Source organism: Gossypium arboreum, chromosome 11 (assembly GCF_025698485.1).
Source record: "Gossypium arboreum isolate Shixiya-1 chromosome 11, ASM2569848v2, whole genome shotgun sequence".
NCBI classification, from domain to species: Eukaryota; Viridiplantae; Streptophyta; class Magnoliopsida; order Malvales; family Malvaceae; genus Gossypium; species Gossypium arboreum.
Window position 1 is genome coordinate 107795324 of NC_069080.1, and position 7149 is coordinate 107802472.

Sequence of the window (7149 nt, forward strand, 5' to 3'; positions counted from 1 at the left end):
CAGCACACATATTCTTCGGGAGGCTTGATCAAATAAGGAACACCCATCCGAGCTAGATCCTTTCTATATTGAGATCAACGAATTACCTGTCCGGGCTAAATCCTTTTCTGCAACACATGCAGGATCTCATGTCATGTAAACAATGATTTATCCATCGGATATCCCTTTTTATTCAACCGAGATTTTCTTTTTTCATCAAGTATATCAATATGCATAGATGATTATGCAATGTACCTTCAATTCAACACATTTTCATGTTTATTTGGGCATTAGTCCATACAATAAAAATAACATATCACCTAGTTTTCATACAAACTTATTCATTTCATTTAAAATGTCAATTTCCATCAAATGTCCATTAACGTCAAATTCAATAAAATCATAGTAAGATATATTTCATGTATAAAAATAATAACATGAATAATATGCTTATTAAATCACACGAACTTACCTCGAATACAAAAACGGCAAAATTACCATTTTAGTCCAAAACTTGTATCTTCTCCGATTTAAGCCCGAATCTTGATTTCCTTGATCTATCATTTCAAATATAGCCTATTTAGGACTCACATTATTCAAATTAACCAAAAAATCATATTTTTGGAAAAATTACACTTTCCCCCTAAACTTTATCGAAATTACACTTTTGCCCCTAGGCTCGTAAAATGATTTTTATTCAATTTTCCCACTCTATAGGCCTAGCCGAACCATTTTTATAACTATAGAAAACTTCAATTCTCATTATAACATCCTTTTATACCATTTTTACAACTTTTACAAAACGGTCCTTTCGAACATTTTCAACGAAAATCGCTTAGTAAAAGTCGTTTATTTAACACCCAACACTCATTTTCTACCATTAAACATCAAAATGCATGCATGTCACATATGGGTCAATTTTTAAACATAAACCCTAGCTCAAAATATTGGTAGAAATGAGTAGATCATGTTATCGGGACTTCAAAAATGTAAAGAACATTAAAAAAGGGGTTTGAGATCACTTACTATGAAGCTTGGAAGCTTGAACCAAACCCTAGCCATGGCTTCCATGGGTTTTTTGGCTGGTACATGGAGAAGATGACAAATTTTGGCTATTTTGGCTTTTTAATTCCTTTAATTATTAGTTTACCAAAATGCCCTTAACTTAAAAATATTTTATTGCAGCCATTTCATGTCTATTTTTGTCCATCACTAACTAATGGTCTAATTACCATTTAAGGACCTTTAATTTAAAAACTCATAACAATTTGAAATTTCTGTGAAATCGTAGACCATAAAAAAATAATAAAAATAAAATTTTATTTATCGGATTTGTGGTCCCGAAATCACTGTTCCGACTAGGCCCAAAATCAGGATGTTACACATAGGCCGTGTGAAAACAAGGCATACATATTAACTTGCACCACCTGGCCGAGAACACGCCCGTGTGCCAGGCCATGTTCCATTTAGGGGGTATACTGACTTATGTCACACGGCCAATCACATGCCCATGAGTGAACCAGTGTGACACACATGGCCAGTAGACACACCTGTGTGTGTAGACCGTGTCAAAACTGTAGCGTATGCTGACATAATTCGTAGGGCTATCCCAAAGGACACACAGCCATGTAGCATGACCGTGTGTAGCACACGACAGAGGCATACGCCCGTTCTCTGCTCGTGTGGACAAAAATAGGCCATTTGTAAAGCCAAATTGCCACCCTTTTCTCATGCACACCTAGCCATCAAAATGGTATCATTCAACACATATATAGGCAGCCAAAACATGCCAATTCGCACACATATCATGCCATCTATCATCAATCAATTCAACTACTAAATTCCATACTAAAAACTTACCAAATCATCATACCAAATCATCAAACTCACATAACTCCTAAATGAATTTTCTCACCTTTCTATCAACCAAATCATGCTTCTAAAACATACCAATTCATCATCCATAAATCATACCAAAATTTACCATTCCTCAAGCATTAATACATCAACTAATAACTATCCAAATGAGAAATCACTTAGCCATAACAACAACCATGGCAAACAAGCCAAAACACATGATAACTTATATACATCACATATAACATCTATCAAACACATAATTCAAGCCAACTTAAATGGCCATACACATTAACATTTACAAGCCAAATCTCAAGGTTAATATTATGACTCAAAATATACCAAAATGACACTAGACTATACATGCCATATACCATATATACAAAGCTTCAAAAGTACCAACGAGATGATCGATAGTGTGATGACGCTTTCTGACGATCCCTGAGTCCGAGTTAGCTTTGATTCTCTATAAAACATAGACAAATAACACATAGTAAGCTTCATAGCTTAGTAAGTTCATACTAAATATACTTAACAGTTCATAATATACAAATCATCAATTTGAACTAATTCATATCTAAAACATGGTGACCAAAAAAATTTCCTCATACTTAGTCAAGTGTTTATGAACAAGTTCATAAATTCGTCTTTTTGGATTTCATGCTTTATATGTACATACCTGTACAAATTTATATCGAACTCATATCTTTACTTGATACTGTCGAATACGTGATATCTCGCACACTAAGTGCTAAAGCATAGCCGAAGCTATTATAATCTCGCACACTAAGTGCCTTTCATATCTGAAGCTATTTGAACCTTGTACACTAAGTGCCATATATAGCCGAAGCTATTCCGATTCGCACACTAAGTGCCCAACATAGTCGATTCGTCGTCCTACACAACCATTGTCTCATATATATAATTTATACAATATTAAAGCATTATAAACATAATTGTAACAATGTCTATCACGTGCAAACCTACCTCAGACATAAAAACGACAAAACTAGTCGATTAGTCGAGTACTTTGTTCTTGCATCAGTCTAAGTCCGGGTTCCTCTTTTCTTGATCTAAATACATTCAAAATTAACTTTTTTATTTAAAAACACATTCAATTTAGTCCACAAAAACATATTTGAGCATTTTTTCTCTTTAGCCCCTAAAGTTTCACATTTATACAATTTAGTCCCTATTTCATAAATACACAAAATTCACAAAAATTCAATAAGACCTATGCTTAGCCGAATTACTATAGTGCCCCTAGCAGCCCATATTTTACAATATTTCACACATTTAACCACATATTTTCATCTTTTCACAAATTAATCCCTTTTATGCAATTTCACCAAAAAATTCTTTATAAAACTTGCAAAACTAACCACAATTATTCATTTTTCATCATCATATATCACAAAGATCAAGCATTCATCAATGAAACTTCATAAAATCATCAACAACTTTAAAAATTAAGACATGGGCTAGCTAGTACTCAAAGCAACGATCACAAAAGCACAGAAATCATCAAAAACTGAACAAATTTCATACCTCAATCAAGATGAACAAGGGCCGAATGGATGAAAGCTCTAAAACCTATCTATTTTGCTAATTTTAAGCTATGTATGATGATAATGATATGAATTTCCCTTTTTTTTTATGAAAATATAACATTTAATAGCTAAATACCTATTTTACCCTTAATGAAACAATTATAGAAACATCCACTTAATGCCCATTTACGAAAATTTTCACTCTAAATGGTATAATAACATAATAAGGGCCTCACATTTAATAATCATAGCAATTAAGAACTTTTAACAAGTAGAATGCAACTTTTAGATTTTACACGATTTAGTCTCCTTTTCTCAAATTAAACACTCAAACGATAAAATTATCACACGAAACTTTCACACATATATAATCACATGCTGTAAACACCAAAAATAATATTAAAATAATTTTCTGACCTTGGATTTGTGATTCCAAAATTACTGTTCCGATTTAGCTAAAACCGGGTTGTTAGAATTATTAAAATTAAGAAGAAAAAAATCATATTCAATTTTATCAAATTACTCGAACATTTTAGTGTTCAATATTAAATATAAATTCTTTGTCATCTTCTCTTGGTCTATGACAATGTATAAATAATAGATTTGTAATAAAAATTATGTAATTTAGTTAAATATTTAATAGGTTAAAATGTATTGAGAAATTATATCGACTAATAAAATTTTTAGATTATTTAAATGAAACTAATAAAATATCATAAAATTATATTTAATATATGTTATAAAATTAAAATATGGTTATTGTTTTTTTATACTATACTAAGAGCTTGTGAGTTGTCTATAGTGTTTGTGTCTGACACCATTGTAACGCCCCAATTTTTGGGAATCCTGTGAATGTTGGCATAGGTTTAATTATGTTAGTGGGCCTCTAGAAAGCCCAAACTTAAGATAGAACCCGACAATTTTAGTTAATTTTTGTTCCATAACAAAAAGGGGGTGAAATTATGAAATAGAACTTATGTGAAAATGTTTGAAAATGCTATAGGCTAAATTGAAGTGGCTAAATAAATAGGAGTGCAAAATAGGAGGATTTGCATGACAAACCTCCCATTTTACATGAAGTGGCCAGCCATCATGTTGTTGTAGACAAAATGTACACTTGATATCCATAATTTATGGTATAAATTGATAATAGGTTAGGTAAATGTTCAATGATAATAGGTTAGGTAAATGTTCCATGATAATGGGTTAGGTAAATGTTTCATGATAATGGGTTAGGTAAATGTTTCATGATAAGAATTTCATGTCTTTTGTATTAAAGAATTAAATGGATGAAATATGAAGTTTTATTAAAAGAAAAAGGGGTGAAAAGAACAAAGTTTTGTCCATCTTTGTTCATCATAGCTGAAAGTTAGAGAAGAGAAAGGAGAGGGGAAAGCTCTTGAGTATTTGGTCATTAGGAGGAGGAAAATTGACGGTAAGTTCTTGGTACCTTGCTTCTATTTTGAGGTTCATGAGTTCTTCTTGATTCTACCTTAACTCTTGAAGTATATTTTGATTTTTAGTTGTGTTGTGAGCATTTAGTCATGAATTAAAATGAAGGAAATGGTTGTTGTTTCATGTTCTTTTGATGAAAAATGGAAGATAGGTGAAGTTGAGCCAAACAAATAAGCATGCATGTGCCTTAGATGTTAAAGGAAAAAAATCAGCTAACATGTTGTGCTTTAAAATGATGAAATGGAGATTATACTTAAGTAAAATCATAGATATGTGATGATTGATTGGTGATATACATGTTTAAATAACAAGCATGCAAGTTAGGTGTGAAAGAGTGATTTGGTAATAATTCTGCTTGGGACAACAGCAGTAACATGACTTTGGAAAATCACCATAAATTGTGGGAGATGAATTAGAAGCTGAATAAATTATGTAATTAAATCTTATTGAGTCTAGTTTCTAATGAAATAAACAAGAACATATTTTGCATTCTGTACAATGAGAAATTTGATTCGTAATGAAGAGTGGTCAGATTAGTCAAATAGTGAAACATGGGAAACTTTGAGAAAAATCTGGTATTGATTGGCTAAACCAAAAATTATGAAAATTTTATGGATAGAAGATATATGAGTCTATTTTCAGGGAAAATTAACGGAACTTGATTTGGATTTTTGTAGCTCCAGTTATAAATAATTTAGTGACTGTTGCTCAGAAAGACAGCTTGCAGTGAAATTATGATTACGTGGTAAACATTGACAAAAATTTGTTAATGAGTTGCTTATTGATTTCTTATAAGCTTACTATGATCTGTAGGTGCGGTTGGCCGAATATTGTAAGGGGTTAATATGTAGTTTGTATTTGAATAGTTAGATTAATGTGTTAGTAATCCAATTGTAGGCGGTTCGTGTGTGGATCTTGTCAGCATATCGTCGCAAACAGGTGTGTAATTGACACCCTCTCATAGACTAGATTGGCAAAAGCTGAAAAGCTGAAATGCCGAAAAGTCAGTATTTTGGGAATTTGCGAGTGTGCGAATGCTCGTAAAATAGCTGGGTTTGTATATTTGGTAATCTAAAGTAATAAACTGCAGTACGCGCGATTTCGTACATTTTGATAATTTGGGCTTAATGGGCCAAAGATCGGGTTCATGGGCCAACGGGCCCAATTCAGTAAGCATGCTCGGTAAGTGTTCTGATAGTACATAAATAGTTAGGATATGCATGAAAACCCTGAAAGTAGCTAAATTACTATAATACCCCTATGTATGGAAAATTACTGTTATACCCCTAGGTGCAAAATTACCGTTATACCCGTAGGGTTAATTTTGACTGAAAAGCATAGCGATCTGATTCTGTATGATGGATGCCATGATTATATATTTGTTGCATGGGGACATGGGTTATATTATGGAGGAAGCGTTCTGGTGGCTATGCCACAAATATCGATCCGGTGGCTCGCCACATATATCTGCTCGTGGCTCTACCACGATTATCACAGATCTGGTGACTCTGTCACATTATTCTGCTCAGCAGCCATGCTGCAAATTCTGTGGTGTGTAGCGGTTGGGTGGGTCGAGTTGTCTCCCCACACGGTGTAAGGTTGGTACGGGGGTGTATACGGTTGGATATGGTTGGGTTTCTGCATAAACATGTAATATATGTTCTGTTCTGTTATGGGCCTATGGGCTTTATTTTGAATTTTGTTCTGGGCTAAGGCCAACTTATTCTATTTCTGTGGTTTAAGCTGATATAGGCTATGGTTGAGTTAATTTACACACTGAGTTTCCCCAAAATCACCCCTTTTATTTTCATCCACGCAGGTAATCCCCAACCATAGTGGGTTTGGAGCTGTGAGGGAATTCGGAGTGGCCACCGCGAAAGTTTGATTTTCTTCGTGAACTGGACATCCTTTTATTTACGTTTGAAGTTTTGGGTTTTAAATTTAATAAGGCTGTTTAATTATTTTGATGGTTTTAATATGTATTACTAAGATAGGTATTACTTATTTTAACTGTTGAAATTGGATAGCTTTAGGGCGCGTTTTCAAAAACAACAATTGATTTCAAAATAACACGACAACAAGCAAAGCTTCCGCAATGAAAGTATTTTCCAAAAGTAATCATTTTTCCTAAAAATGACTTAATCAAATCGGTTTCCTAGAAATATCCATGACGTTAAGGTGTGGCAATGGCGGTATGCATGTCTAGGATTGGATCCGAAGGGAGCTTGGTACTTAAGCAGTCCGATGGCCTCACCACCTCTTTTCCGGTTTCCTACCTGGTGCACAGCTTCCATTCACTTTAACCCTT

At 33.4% G+C, this 7149-nt stretch overlaps 1 long non-coding RNA gene across 1 annotated transcript; it reads left to right on the forward strand.

The window, feature by feature from the left end:
• Nucleotides 1-4596: 4596 nt before the first annotated feature.
• On the forward strand, nt 4597-6714 carry LOC128284325 (uncharacterized). Its single transcript, XR_008274733.1, has 3 exons — nt 4597-4821; nt 5739-5780; nt 6661-6714. It is a non-coding gene; the product is annotated as an uncharacterized LOC128284325 (long non-coding RNA).
• The last annotated feature ends 435 nt before the right edge of the window (nt 6715-7149 follow it).